The sequence below is a fragment of the Rattus norvegicus genome, chromosome 1 (assembly GCF_021556685.1).
Source record: "Rattus norvegicus strain SHRSP/BbbUtx chromosome 1, alternate assembly SHRSP_T2T, whole genome shotgun sequence".
Lineage (NCBI taxonomy): Eukaryota > Metazoa > Chordata > Mammalia > Rodentia > Muridae > Rattus > Rattus norvegicus.
In genome coordinates, this window is record NC_141534.1 from 156,757,263 (window position 1) to 156,772,951 (window position 15,689).

Consider the following 15,689-nt stretch of genomic DNA (forward strand, 5'->3'; position numbering starts at 1 on the left):
TACAAAGTACGTTCAAATTCTTTACCCTTCTCATCAGGAAATGGACCTTCTATTCCTTCTGCCTGATTCTGGTTTGTTCACGATTGCTTCCACCGAGAGTGAGCAGCAGAATGATTCTCTGTCACTTCTGGAACTGGGCCGAAGTGGATCATGCAGATTGTTCCGATTCTTTTGGGATACTTGCTCTGGAGGGAGTAAACTTTCACACCGTCCCATCCCCTATGGGATAACCTTGCCAGAGAGTCGCAGCATAGGCATTGTGGGTAATCATTTAGCCATCATCCTGTGGGCTAGAGGGTGTCTAGAAACCATATTCTATCCCACAGAATGCCAGACACATGAGTGATGTCATGTTGGACCCTTCCCTCCGGCCTCTCCATCAGCTTGGCATTGCCGAAATGATCTCAGTTTGTGCGTGAGAAAGAAGGGCTCTCCAGTGAGGAGCTAGGGGATCAAGGAGATGTGATAAGTCATTGTTTTAAACCACCTAGTTTTAATAGCATATTAGTTACTTATTATGATAGAAAACCACTCTAAACAGTGATTCACTTATTACCTCACAGTTTCTGTGAGAGAGGGCGGGGTCTGGGAGCTGTTTGAACAGTTTGAGCTCAGTGTAGCTCATGAGGTCAGATGTCGGGCAGATCCTGTATTTGCCTGGGAGAGCTTTGACTTTAGGTGGAAAAAAAACACAAGAGTAAAGTGTCTTCTCCATTGGTGAACCCTAGGAGAGAGTAAGGCAAGCCGACTGACTGCCTTGCTAGACTGTCTCAAGGGCAAGCCTAGAGGAAATGACTAATTTGGTTTGGTGTGCTGGTTGGAGCTGACAGAGACAAAGACCCAGAGGTGAGAGTGCTGAGTTTCTAGTGAAGCTAAAGGCATTTGCTATGACGAGATGGTGGGACCCCAGAGGCAAGAGAGGAGTGCGATAAGGCAGAGGAGAGGCAAGCAGGAAACATCACACCAGGTCCTGTAAGTCATTTAGAGAGCTTGCTTGATGACAAAACCCTGGCTGGTGTAGAGGAGGGTGGGAAAGGTCAGGGCGAGGCTGGGAGCAGGGGTGAACTTCACTGACCACAGTTCCAGTTTCTATTTTGCCAAGAGCCTCTCATTTGGATCCAGTTTCTGGTCCAAGGAGTATGTCTCAGGCTCTACTCCTTGCAGGACCACAGTGCCTGGAAAAACCATGACTTCATCTCCCCGTCTCCACCTATGAGCTTGCGCAACCGCTTAAGGCTTCCGTGACACAGGTGAGATGTCCACCCCCACACTGGGAGGCAGCCTATGAAACCTGCTCCCAGCACAACATCCACACACATATTAAAAGAAGCAGGACATATTCACAGCTCTACCTCACATCTGGGGAACGAGGCAGAGGCAATCATAACTCGCGTCTCTTCAGCCCTGTATTCATCTGCGGACAGAAACATGAAGAGGTATTTTTAGGACTGTGCCGCGCATCTTAGCAAACCCAGTGTTGTGCACTACGTTTTGAAACCAGAGGAAAAGGGAGGTTGTGGTATGTTCCTTCCACCTCATGTGGATTCGAGGACATTGTCTACCAACATCCTAGCTGAGAAGACCATAGCCAAAGAGCCATAGATGTTATTCCACTGAAATGAGACACCCAGGGAAGGCAAGCCTATGTAGACTTCAGCTCTGGGGCCCCATCAGGGCAATCACATGGAGAGAGGCTGTCCCGGTGAACGTCCAGACTCTGAGAACCGCTGATTGGTACAGAAGAGCCAATGCTTTGGGGTCCTGATGTTGAAAGGTCCTCCTTTGGCCCAGTTCATCTATCAGTGGGGATGGCCTTTGTTGTCAAGCAACACCAACCCCCTCCTCCCCATATTGGCGTGGTCAACGGTCCAAAGTTCACCTTCGTTCGTAACATGAGTTCATTAGGAGTTACAGAATGGTGATGACTCTTGGCTGGCTGAGTTTCTCTGAAAGTGGTGCCCCCACTCCCCAAGTCCCCATTTTAACATGTCTCCAAGTCCCAGAAGCTGTGATGTGAAATCTGAGTCTGGGTTGCTCCCCAGTGTTAAACAGCCATGGTGGCTACAGACAGAGGTGGTACAAGCTACAGGCAAAACCAGACTCTGGGAAAGCTGTACACACTCCATCCCTGCCCCGAGCGAGGATTCTGCTGGCCTTGCCAAACCCGGGAGGTGTGGGTTGTTTTTTTTGCGTGTGCTAGAGAACAGCTAAATAGTGGCTTGCTGCAAGCCAGGGTGACTCTGGCTAGGGTGAGCAGCAAAGGCAGTCTTAGCAGGGTTTCTTTACTGCCTCTCTCCCCTTAGGGCAGGTCCTAGTATTCTGACGTGACGGAAATCTGGCTGTCTTTCCCCACCTAGCTTTCTTGACTCCAGCTCTTTCTCTACATTTTGCCAGAGTCTTCATTCTTTGTTTATGATCTTATGTGGCTTCCCACAGAGGCAGGAGCAAAGAGTTCCTGATGTGACTGGTAAGGCCCTTGGGCATCATGCCTACTCAGGGCTGTGGAAAGTCACCCTGGCCCATGCTGCGGTTATCAACTGGCTTCCCCTAGAAGGGCATCCTCGAGTTGGGGTTCGTGTATGAGTAGGTTTATTGGGAAGTGCTCTCAAAAAGTTAGGAGAATGGCGAAACCTAGAAAGGTAGAGATGTCAGGGTTTGTTGATGAATACGTTCTCTAGAGATTGGGTAATGGGGTTGGTTTTTAGGGACTCTGGGACACAGCTCAGTAGGCTGGGTAGTTAGCTCTCATTCATCATGGGCTCCAGAGGGTGCTGACTATGAGACACTTAGAGCTTGCAGGGACCAACAATACTCTTGTACCCCGTGGGTCAGGGAGGTCTGCAACCAGTACTGCTAGAAATGGTTGCTAGACTTGCAGGGTGAATGCCGAGAAAAATATGTGCAGCAGGGTTGGGGTGGGGGGATGAGGGAGCCCACCACAGTGCTCAGAACATCTTCTCCCTTCTGTAGCATTCCTTACCTTATGACAGTTATGAGTAAAGTTACTCATTTTTTGGTTAGCATATTAAAATAATAGGTTTCATTGTGACATTGTGTACATACACATTCTCTCTCTCTCTCTCTCTCTCTCTCTCTCTCTCTCTCTCTCTCAGATTATATATAGATATACACTGCATCTTCCTCATATCAGCACTCCCACTGCTCTTCTCTTTTTGTCTTCTTCCCAACAGCACTCACTGGTTCTCCTTCTCCCTTCATGTAAGATAACCTTTCTTTATTTCTTGAGACCAAGACAAGCTGTCCTTGAACTTATGGAGTCAAGAGTGACTTTGAACTTTTTTGGGTGTGTGTGACACCATTCTTATCTGCTCTGGCTCATGTAGCCTGGCTGCCCTGGAATTTACTCTGTAGACCAGGTTGGCCTCGAACTCACAGAGATCTGCTTGCCTCTGCCTCCGGAGTGCTGGGATCAAAGGTGTGTGCCGCCACCGCCTGGCCTAAATTGGAACTCTTGATCCTTCTGCCTCTACCTCCGGGTGCTGAGTTTACAGATGAATGAGAGGGTGCCAGTGAGTCAGGCACTGCCTATGGGTCCCTCAATGTCTGATGCCAGTTTTAACCCAAAATCCAGCCAGAAGTAGACTGCCAAAGTCCCCCCCCCCCCATGACTGAATGACTCTAAACGTCCTTGGAGTAGCGGTGGGGAACCCGGTTGGCGTACTATGTCCGGAAATAAACCCTGAGTCAAACCGTGAGCATCCCAGCAGCAGCCTCTGAGCTGTGGAAGTGATCAGAGCGTGGCCTGCCTGGTGGTTTGAAAGAGGTGTTGAGCAGTTTGAGAGTGGCCAGGGCAGGAAGGATAGTGGAATTACAGGGACCATGACAACAGAGGAGAACTGAGAAAAGGAGCCAGAGGAGGGGACATGAAAAATCTCACAGGCCTATCAACTCTTCTAGGAACAAGGTTTTAGACTCTGGACTGAGATTTTGCAACAGTGGCCACTGCCAAGGGCTAAGGTTCCCGATAACCGAGGCCCCCACAGAGACTAACAGTAGAGGGCGCCACTTCCCACTGCTCTCCCAACTCCCTGCTGTCAAATCCCGAGGGAGACAAAAGGTCCGGGAGACAGGCATTTGAAGTCTCTTGCCTGTAGGTGATTTCCATCAACTAGAACGAAACAAAACCAAAAACCTACCAGCTAGCCAGGTAGCCTGTGCTACTGAAAGTAGGCAAGGAAGGCCACACAAGGTTAAGGTCTTTGTGTCTAAAGCATAGTAATAGAGGCGACAGCACAGGGGGATAGCTGAATGGGGGAGCCCAGGCAGCCTGTTTGTTTTGTTTTTAATTTTCTTATAAGCCTAAGAACAATCACCACATTGTGCTTGAGTTCGAGAACATGATCTATAAAGGCAAGTGGGCTCAGTTCAGTGCCATTAGAGACGGCTCTCAGCTGTCTAGTGTATAGCCAAGAACAGGTGGAGTGGATGAGGCAGTGTCAGGGAGATTAACTTCATCCTGTGAGCACCAGGGCTTTCCCAGCCCAAAGCAAGACCAAGGAAGACCAGTGAAGCAAGATTGGGCTGGGGATGAGGACTAGAGGCTGGGAGGCACGACAGAAAGAAAGTGCAGAGCCAATGTGGCTAACAAACTTCTGTCCCGTGTTTGACAGTTTTGATATGGAGTCACTAGACTGGTCAGGGTCACGTTAGTGAGTAGATTATAAAATTATAAAATGTTTGTGTTCTTTTTGTTCCTTTTGAGACAGGGATTTCTCAGTGTGGCCCTGGCTGTCCTGGAATTCATGGTTTTTATATGTGCCAAAACTCATGATTATTATATGTGTGGAGAACTTCGCCGTGTGTCTTCCAAAGGAAATAGTTGTATATGACACACAGAACATTTATAACTCTCAAACAGTACCTTTCCCCCCTACCATCCTAGGTCTGTCTTTCTTCACAAATTCTGTCCCACTGGCTGCATTTGAGAGGAAATGCACAATCACTTCATTTTTTAAACTGCTCCATGCTCCCCCTCAGGTGGTTGTTAGAAGTTGACAGACTTCAGTAAATGTAGGCCATGACCTCTAAGGCTCAAATCAATGTGTTCTCAACCAGGGTGATTTTTGTCCCCTAGTGCCCATGTGGCAATATCTACAGGCATTGAACACTGTTATGACTGAGCAGGGTGAAGCGGGCATTCTCTTAAATATCCCACAATGCACAGGGCAGTTTTCCACAGCAGCTGCCCTAGACTTAGAGTGCTCTGAGGCTAAGCCCCTGGTTTAGAACAGACCAGTTACACAAAAGTCCCGATTGTTAGGAGCTAGCAGAGAATGAAGAAAAAAAAATGCTGCTTGTCATTTACCCAATCCACACCTGGTCCTACAAACCACCAGAGGCTCGTTCTGAGGGAGGGCTAGGCATTGGAATGTGTGTCCCACCAATGTGGAAACTGGGCTTGGAACCATTTTGGTGAGGACCTGACATCACCAGAATTCAATGTAATTGCTAGCGGTGTCAGGAATCAAATGGCTTACCTGTTCTCCCCATCATTTTGTTTTTAAAGACTGTGCTGAGGACCATTCCGAGAAGTGTGTCGGAGTGTTAGTATTACCACAGTTCAACAACAGAACTGTAAAGTTCTCCCAGCGCTGGAGGCTGGGAGCCCAGGTCTGGATGCACTCAGGGTCATGCTTGCTGAGGGCTGTCTTCTGGCTTGTGGATGATTGGCTCCTCCCTGTGTCCGCATACATAGCCTCCCTTCTGTGCAAACAGGGGAGAGAGGGCCTACCTGTGGGCAGGGGTGGGGCATGCAGGAGTATTGCAAATAATTATGGGACATAACGATAACTAACTTTGGTGCCTGTTTCCATAAATAGAAAGACAGAAAACTTATGTTTGTTGAACACTTGAGAAGACCATTTTTAATTTACCCTCATGTGGCAAGGAGAAAACATGAAAAAACCAGAGTATAAACAATTTTTGTAATAGTGAATCTGTGGAGTGTCTAGAGAGAAGTCAGTTCTGGGAGTTAAAGTGCCAGTATCTTTGTACTTACGTCTGTCATCTAAGAATATGTTACACAGCACTTCCAAAGGCTCTAAAGTCACCATAATACATTGGAGCAAATAAATAAGTAAATAAATAAATAAATAAATAAATAAAACTGGATTTGCTTTAAATCTAATATGTAGTATTATATATGTTATATTTATTAGTTGGAAATGTTTTCTTTTTTTCTGAAGCCATGTTTTTATTTGATATGGTTTTCCTGCATGTAAGTGTGTGCAGGTGTGCGGTGCCCTGGGATGTTGTAAGAGGAAGTCTGATCCCCTGGGAATGGAGTTAGAGATAGCTGTGAGCTGCCATGTGGCTTCAGGGAATCAAACCTGGTCCTCTGCAAGAGCAGCCAGTGCTCTGAATCACTGAAGCATCCCCCCCTCTCCCCCCATAAATGTTTTCCCCTTTCTTTTAAAAATTGCATATATATATATGTAGGTATATATACCCTACACCCTATATAATTTTTAGAGCATATTTATCAAGTTCATAATGCATGTGTACCCTAGGAAATTTGATGTTTAGAGACTTACTTTCTTGCCTTTTAAAAATATAGTATATTTTTATTAATTATCTGATAATAAATATGCATTCAATATATTTTGGTCATATTCTCCCTCCCCCACCCAGTATTCCCTTTAATTCCTCCTAGAACCACCCTAAAAGCTTACCAGTACAGGGCCTGGGACAAAATGTTGGAAGAAGACATTACATATGACAGAAGTCATGTGAACAGTTGATAAACAGTATTCCTAATACATCATTATCCTCATTACAATCCACACACCTCATAGTTCCATATACTTAATTATACACGATAATACAGAATATATATGAGAGTCCCAGGCTGACGTAGGGAGAACCTCTGCTCTCAACTCCAGGCAACTGAAGTTCTTTGAGAACACCATGAAAGGTCAGTTTTGAGGGCAGGGGAGAATAGAACAAAGTTGAAATTAGATATTAAATAAAGGCTGTGTGACAGGGCATCTGGGTCGGACTGTAGAGTCTGTGTGTGGTCCCTTACCTGAACATGGTGAGGTCATTTGTTTCTATGCGTTCTTGCAGGGGCAAGATTGTCTTGCCTCTGTGTAGTCCCTTGCAGGTTTGGTCCCCCTTGTGTGTGGTCCCTCATAGGATAGTTCGAGTGCCCAGTCAACCTTTGTAGTTCCTTGCAGCGATATGAGTTCTGGGCTTGAATCTATGCCTGCCCTTGCATAGTGGCCGTGCACCAGGCTTGTCTCCATGATATCTACTCCAGAGGGCGGCTTGGACCAGATTTCTATGGCACAGAACACTGTGCATTCTGATCCAAAGTTTCTTGTCTATTTAGAGGCATTCTCTGGGTAGTGATACTTGCTCTGGGTTCCTTCAGTAAGATAGGCAGAGAAGGAAATTTGCTTCTGAGCAGCCTAACTGACCCAGCAGAGGTCTTTAAAAAGAAGAGGTGCTCTCCCCCACATCCATGACCCACCTTGTAGGGTAGTTGCTCGGGTACCCATGAGGTTCTCCCCCGCGCTCTCTTTCCCTCTGAATTATTTGTTGCAATACTTATTTCCACAGTGGGGACTGAATCCTCCTAGTCTGCTTTCCAAAATCCCCTTTCTTTCTTTGTAACTGAAACCAGTTGTTTTTCTGCTAATACCCATTTTTGAGGACGGCTGCTGTCCAACTGTTCTGTTTGTTCCCTGGAGATCCAAGCAGTCTGTGCCTGGCTGTCACCTGCCACCTTCTGACTCAGTTTTTGTTTGTTTTGTTTTACGATGTTTTTGAAAAAAAAAATCAAGCCACCCCAAACTGTTCAGAATGATACATGAATTGTTTTTATATTTTGGATAAGATTTGGCTCCAGTTTTAAAAGAAAAAATACCGAAAGTATCTACTTTCCTTAATTGGCTTCAGTTTGAGGACTTATTTCTCGGCCCCTTTCTTTCCCCCTTGGATTTTTGAGGACTTATTTCTCAGTGCTTTCCTTGCCCCTTGGAGTTTTGCACACTAGCGTGACGAATGTGTGACAAATGTCTACGCCGTTGTTGCTGAAAACTCCACTCCTCAAATTCAAATATTTGCTGAGCTTATCTAAAACTGACAGGTGCTTTCTATATTTTGTTTGTTTTCTTACGAACCTCATGGGTCTCATGTTGGCGAACTTAGGCCTCTTTCTGGAGTGACTGCTTAAGCTAGCGGTGACGGAATCGTGCATTCCCGGGTCACCAGCCTGTAGCTGTACTGTTGCGAAGGCAAACAGTCTGCCTTACTGACTTACGAATGCGCACCCTCAGCATTGGTCTTGGGTCCCACCTGAGACCTGTGAATGAGACCCAACGACACGGAACTGAAAGTGCAGGAGCCCGGCATACCTGAGTTGGGGAAGAGCTCAGAGGCAGGCCATCTTGGTTTTATTTCCCCTGAAAAGCTGATCTAAGACATCGTATGAAGGTAGCTTAGACCAGAAGTGATCCCAAGAAGCCCATCAAAAAGCGGAACAGGAAAGTGTGCTGGTGAGTGGGTCCTGCTGCGAACAATAAGAATTCCATCTGATTTCTGAGCGGTCGATTAGACGAACTTTAGGATTGTCCTGTTGAAGGATAGGGTAGTTAGAGGCTCCTCAGATTCTTGTCTTCATAGTTTGAAAGACACCTCTGAGAAACTTGTGTCCCCCTAAAGGAGAGGCGGGTGGCCTGAATAAAGTCTCTCACAGAGAGAAGTGTACACAAGGACTGACCCCTTACTGCCGACAACTCAAAGGTTGGACAAGTTGATGTGTCCAGGGCTTCACCAAAGGAGAGTGAAGGATCTTTGACGCGATGGGCTATCACGGCTAGGGACTGATGACATAGTGAGGTGGCAAAGTAATGCATTACAAATTCTGAAGGGCAGATGTCCCTTTATTATTAACACCAAATGAAATAAATTAGTGAGGTGCACAATTCCCTGGTCAATTTAGTTTAATTGTTTGATATTCCATGGGCAGCTAGTGTTCAGAGTATAGTCGTCAACAATCACAATCTACATCACCCGAAACTAATTAGGAAAGTAAATTCTTGGTCTCTCACCAAGACACTGCTGTGAGGATAGGACACAGAGATCTGTGACAAGCCCTGCGGATGATCCTGACATGCATTCAAGTTTGAGCACCGTGGATATAAATAACACATTGTGTCAAATAATTTTTATGCTAATGTGGGGACAGGAATAAACTGGGTATGGAGAGTACTTCCAGGCTCCTAGTTGGGCATGAAAATTTCAAATTAATCGTCTTCCAATCTGTAAAGTGAGAAGCTTAGACTAATAATATAGAGACATTTAGGACTAAAAACTAAAAATAAAAGCAGTGGAATACTTTAAAAATGTGCTGGGCATTCAGTATGTTAAAAGACATGCACTCGACACATTAATAAACACACACCCAGCCCATGGAAACATTGAGTCCTTAGTTGGGCAGCTGAACGCCCCCCCCCCCTTTGTACTTTGCCCACCGTGGCTTCTCATGCACCTCTGTGGATCATCATGGCTTTAAGCTGTTTAGTTTGGGAAATACTGTTGCAGAGCCAGGATCCCTCTGTCATACGATCTGAGACAATAGACCTAACCATGACCTACCTGATGATTCTGTCCCTGAGACTGACCCAAGGGTCACGAATCTCAACCTGTGTCCACAACCTGTGCATGAACTAACGTTAACCCTAATTCTATTTATTTTAAAATTGAGGTTTTTTTTTTTCTAAAAAAAAGATTTATTTTTATTTTATCAGTGTTTGCCTGTATACCACGTATGTGTCTGGTGACCATGGGGGTGAGAGGGCTTTGGGCATTGGATCCACTGGAACTTGAGTTACAGAAGTCGTGGGCTGCCTTCTGGGCACTGGGATTGGAGCCCAGGTTCTCTGGACGAGCATTTGGTGCTCTAACTGCTGAGCACCAGCCGGGACTCCAATTCTTGCTCTACCTATTTTCAGGAGCTATTGGGAGGACCAAGTGAAAGGTCAAAGGTGAACATACTTTATAAGTTGCTAAGTCCTGTTTGACTGAAAGGGATTATTGTGTGAGAAATGGTCCTTCCAGGTAGATTCCCTTTGTACACGGGCCCAGCGATAAGCAGAGATAGAGAATGTAGACAGTTAAATGGTTTGTGGTTTCTCCCTTCTCTTTGAGGGATGAGGATGTAAATTTCCTTCGTAATTAAAAGCCTGTTTACCAAGATGAGTCACCTTATAGCAGAGTAGAGGTAGCTGGCCCGGTCATTCTGAACAGCTTTCGAGTGCCTGGGTAGTTCCCTCTGAAGACATAATTAGTTTCTCTTAATAATTTACTGCCAACAAAATAATACCGAGAGTCAATTTTGGAATACGTTGATTTAGCATTTCTGACCGATTACATATTCAGAAATTTGTAGAGTAACATTAACTGATGTTTATGTGGCTTTTCCCCAGCCCAGATGAGGCTTCTGGGAGAAATTAATCCACCACAAAGTTGCCAGTGAAGAACCCGACAGAGTGTTTCATGGCTGCAGTTTGCTATCATGGTGAATAAGTCTTTGTGGAGCATTTGAAAGACTATCTATTGGAAACGTCCAAGTATGTTTACTGGAGTTAGACAGTAGTCAGATTCAAGGCCTACTTATTTCCACCCCCTCAGGCTGATGGAAGGTCAGATGATGTCTAAAAACTGTCATTCTAAGAATAGGCATTTTCAGATAAGTCTCTGTGTCCTCTGCGGCAATGGCTATCAGCAGCCACCAACATTTCTGTCACTTTCTGTTTCCTGAAAGCATTCTTCCCATTATCTGATTCTTCAACCCGACAGTGATGAAAGCCCATCAGAACTCTCTAAGGAGCAACCAACAGGGACCTGACAAGGATTTGGTCATGACTCACATCTGAGAGGAAAGACATCAACATTCCTGAACACTGGGGGTTGGCTTGCAGCCATGGGGCAAGTTCCTGTAAGTATGAACCTTCAGCCATGTGAAATAGAGTTAGAAACCCTTCCTTACTGCTTGCCTGCCACTGGGAGGAGCATAGCAAACAAAGTTGGCTTCTGATGAGACCCAAGGGGCTGTGGAAGGGCCAGGCTGATGGGAAAGGATGTGCAAAGATCAAGAGGCATGATGGGTGGCGGTGTTTCACACGGGGAGAATCACAGGTAGAAATGGCTTGCTGTGAAGACCAAAGACACCTATGCTAGCTATAGAGTAACAGCCATGATGGGAGGTGAGACAAGCTGATGGTGGCCTTGATCTTGTTGGCATGATCCTTCTTTTCCTCATTTGTATATAGATAGGGCTAATGAAAGGCATGCTTTTCTTTTTTTTTAAGATTTATTTATTCATTTATTATATATAAGTACACTGTAGCTGTCTTCAGATACACCAGAAGAGGGAATCGGATCCCACTACAGATGGTTGTGAGCCACCATGTGGTTGCTGGGAATTGAACTCAGGACCTCTGGAAGAGCAGTTGGGTGCTCTTAACCACCGAGCCATCTCTCCAGCCCCAAAGGCATGCTTTTCAAACAGCCTCATGGAATCCCAGTGGGCTGGTGGTGGTGCTGGCGCTGCTGCTGCTGGAGGTTTCCAAAGGCTTTGGGGTGCAGGAGGGAAACCGTCTGGGCTCCAATTTCTACCCCGATAAAAACAGCTTTGCTTGTATCTAGTTTAAATGCTGAGGGTGTAAGTTAAACAGTATTAGAAGATGGGGCTTATTCAGAGCCTGCCCCACATGTGGCCCATATATATACAGCCACCAAAACTAGATAAGATGGATGAAGCTAAAAAATGCATGCTGACAGGGACCGGATATAGATCTCTCCTGAGAGACACATCCAGAGCATGTCCAATACAGACAGAGGTCAATGTTAGCAGCAAACCACTGAACTGAGAACATGACCCCCTTGGGGGGAATTAGAGGAAGGACTGAAAGAGTTGAAGGAGTTTGCAACCCCATAAGAACAACAGTGCCAACCAACCAGAGCTTCCAGGGACTAAACCACTACCCAAAGACTATACATGGACTGACCCAGGGCTCCAACTGCATATGTAGCAGAGAGTAGCCTAGTAAGAGCACCAGTGGAAGGGGAAGCCCTTGGTCCTGCCTAAGTTGGACCCCCAGTGCAGGGGAATATGGTGGGGCAGTAAGGGGGATGTATGGGGGGAACACCTGTATGGGGGAGGAGGAGGGGATGGGGGATTATGGACAGGAAACCGGGAAAGGGAATAACATTTGAAATGTAAGTAAAGAAATATATCTAAAAAAATTAAAAAAAAAAAAGATGGGACTTTTTGCTTAAAATGATTGAAAACTTCCAAGGGTATGGGGTAGGTGTGTTCCACCCATCAACAATGTGAATTATATTGCCATCTAAAATGTTCGCACTGAAGAAATGCACAATTGAATCACAAGTAATAACACACACACACACACACACACACACACACACACACAAACACACACACTGAGCTTCACAGCTATTCTTGGCTACATATAGTCCCTGGGGCTGTGGGCTGGGTCCCTTTTCAGGGTATCCAGAAGCTTGGGGACATTTCTAAGAAATCATGGAGGATGGATACAGATGGTGTCTAACCTGCTTTGTCCCTTCTTCCCTAACACTCCACGAAGGGCTTGCTTCCAAGTAAGTGGAGAGCTCCCCTCCCATTGTATCATTTGCTGTTAGGAATTCTCCAGGGGCCAAGAGTAAGGTTGAATATCTGTGCTTTATCATAAGCAGAAAAAAATAGAAATAGCTAATATGCACCATTGACAGGTCTCACTAACTACGGCATGGTTTGGATCAGTGCAAACCTTGGCAATCTGAGGTAACTAATTATGTGTAAATTCTGGAAGGTTCTGTAACCATTCAAACTCAGGGAGACAGTTCTCAGTGCCATCATCTCTCAAAAAGGTGATCAGAAACCAGACTTCAGGCAGTCTTTTGTAGACTGTGTGTCATTTTCAATGATACCTGCTTCTTTTAATGTCTCTCTTCCCTTCCCTCTCCCCCCTTCATTCCTCCCCCAATCCCTCCTCTCAATGTCCAACCTCTAGCGTTATCTGCCCAGCCCCAGCCCCAGTTTGACATTCATGCAGACCCTCTAGCTGAGTGCCACTCTGATCCTACTCATACCATGTCCACCTGCATTAGTGAGGCCCCAGAATGCCCTGTTCAGAGGCCATAGAACATCGACACTATGAGTTTTTTTAGTTGCATTCTGAGCAACATGAGCTCTCAAGTCTTGGAGATTCTGTTTCTACTCTTCACTTAGACAAACTGTAAATGTGTTCTCCGTTAGTGGCATGATAGCACGTGGTGGTTTCCTTTAGTTCAAAGTCAGAGGTGCCCCCGGGGTTCTTGTGCTTCCTTTGCAAGTCCCAGAATTGTTTGTTTACTGTGAATGTGGCAGACGGAGCTTCAGCCTGATGGTCCACAGTATCACTCAGCCAGCCTGTAGATCAGTTGGGGATTATGTAGAACTTCATATACTTTGAAAACTCAGGAATGTACTTGAGTCGGTGCCCTAAGACATGGAGCAGAGTGAAACCTTAACCTTTTGCGTCAGTGTTTTCCTTTTGGGGACTTTAAAGTTTAAGATATAAAACTCTGTCACTTTAGACTGTAGTTTTGGCAACTTCCATACATTTGTTTTGTTGTTGCAAATTATTTTTACCCCAGTGACAAATGTTTAATGGTACTGGAAAATTGCTCACTAGACCAACCAAAGAGTATTCATGGAGGGACCCATGGCTCCAGCTACATATGTAGCCGAGGATGGCCGCCTTATCTGGCATCAGTGGGAGGAGAAGCCCTTGGTCCTGTGGAGAATTGATGCCCCAGCATAGGAGGCTGCTAGAGCTTTAAGGCAGGAGCAGGTGAATGGGCAGGGGAGCGCCCTCATAGAGGCAAAGGGGAGGCATTAGAGGGGGGTTGGAGGGGGGTTTGTGGAGGGGAAACCAGGAAGGGAGATATCATGTGAAACAAATAAAATGATCGATAGATAGATAGACAGATAGATAGATAGATAGATAGATAGATAGACAGACAGACAGACAGACAGACAGACAGATAGATAGATAGATAGATAGATAGATAGATAGATAAGTAAGAAAACCAAAACCAAAAGGGACAGTAAAAAATAAGGACTAAAATAGTGGGGAGGGAAGAAAGTATAACTTGTAGTTTTAAAGACCAAAGTGTACTGTTATCTTGCCTCAAGTCTAAATACTATGTCTTATTTTTGGGAAATCTGAGATGTTCTCAATCAGAAGTGCAGAAGACTGGAGCTGACCTCAGCTTCTTTATTTAGTTTCCAGTCTTATTGTTGAAAATCATTGTGCCACATTTGAAGACCCCCTGGGACTCAACCTACTCTCCAAACTTTAAAGTTTGGGGAAACTTCCCATTCATTAATTATTCATCCACGCCACTAACTTAATTGTTCATTCATTCAGCTAATTATATATACTTAGCATATAATGTATAATTATGTGTAATATATCACGAGTAGAATAAATACATGTCAGACATTTTGTGCATGGTAAGCCTTTAACGATGAAGCAGACAATCCTTTTGTCTCTATGGGGCTTATATTCTGGTTTTAATGTTTGCAAAATGAGTAGACGCGGTGTCCAGAGAATGGTAGCTGGGTGGGTCAGACGGCTGTAAGAGCAATTCAATTCCAAGATGAAGCCACAAGGAAGGTGGGGCAGTTCAGCAGCCTCACACAGTCTCTAGGCTCTCAAGGTTCCGCAATCTCATGTCCCGGGGTCAGGCCTTTACTCCCATCTCCCAGTTGCGCTCCCTTAATGTGTTCCCCTTCATGGTGAGTTTTTTCTTTCTGCCAGATGTTTTTGGGCCATCTTTAGCAGTCTTCATTCCTTCATCCATAGTTGGATTTCCCCTCACCGCTGCTATTAGCTTTCTCTCAGCTCTCAGCGGAACCACTTCTAGGGTCTGGGTTGGTGTTTGGTGTGGAAATCAAATGTGAGGGAAGCTGCAGCAGTTTCTAGACACCCAGATCCAGGGAGGCAGAGGCTGGTGTTTATCTAGTTTGAAGAGGACTACAGTGAGGAGGATGACAGAAGATCAGGGGTTTAAGGTTTCAGCTTTGGCTCTTTGTGTTGAGTAACTAAAGGGACAAGACAGTTAGGAAAGACCCAGTATTATAGAAAGACAAGTCTAGCAGGGGATGGGGAGAGGTGGATACATATGTGAGCTCAGGGCTTCACCAGCAGTACTCATTCCACACCTAATTGACCTGGCTGTCTGCTTGGCTCTGAGACTAACAAAGTAGTCTTAAGACTACTGGGAAGTTGAGATTGGCGTTAGGGAAATGGTCAGTGGCAGCACACATGAGAGCTTGTGACTGAGCCCTGGCACCATAAGAAAAAGCACCAACTTTGGGAAGAAACAGATCCAAGTGTAGATCCCATTTCCGTTACTTGCTAGTTCTGCGACCTCTTTGATTCTGTATCTCCTCACCTATAAACGGATCAACAAATTTGCTCTAACTGGGAACTCTTCAAACACAGCAGATAGACACATCTTCGAATGTCTCGGACTCTTGTGATCTCCAGCTGATGTGTGGCAGTGACCTAGCTCAACACTGATGTACTAGACCTGGTGCCAACAGTAATGTCTAGAGCTGTCATCTGTGGACTCAAAACAGTGCCGAGGAA

General features: G+C 45.5%; 1 protein-coding gene across 1 annotated transcript in view; it reads right to left on the reverse strand.

The window, feature by feature from the left end:
* Window positions 1-457, reverse strand: part of Ccdc83 (coiled-coil domain containing 83) — a 78,558-nt gene extending 78,101 nt beyond the window's left edge. Inside the window, 1 exon segment of the mRNA NM_001432511.1 lies at window positions 26-457. The gene's annotated coding sequence lies outside the window, so the exon portion shown is untranslated.
* Window positions 458-15,689: the final 15,232 nt, after the last annotated feature.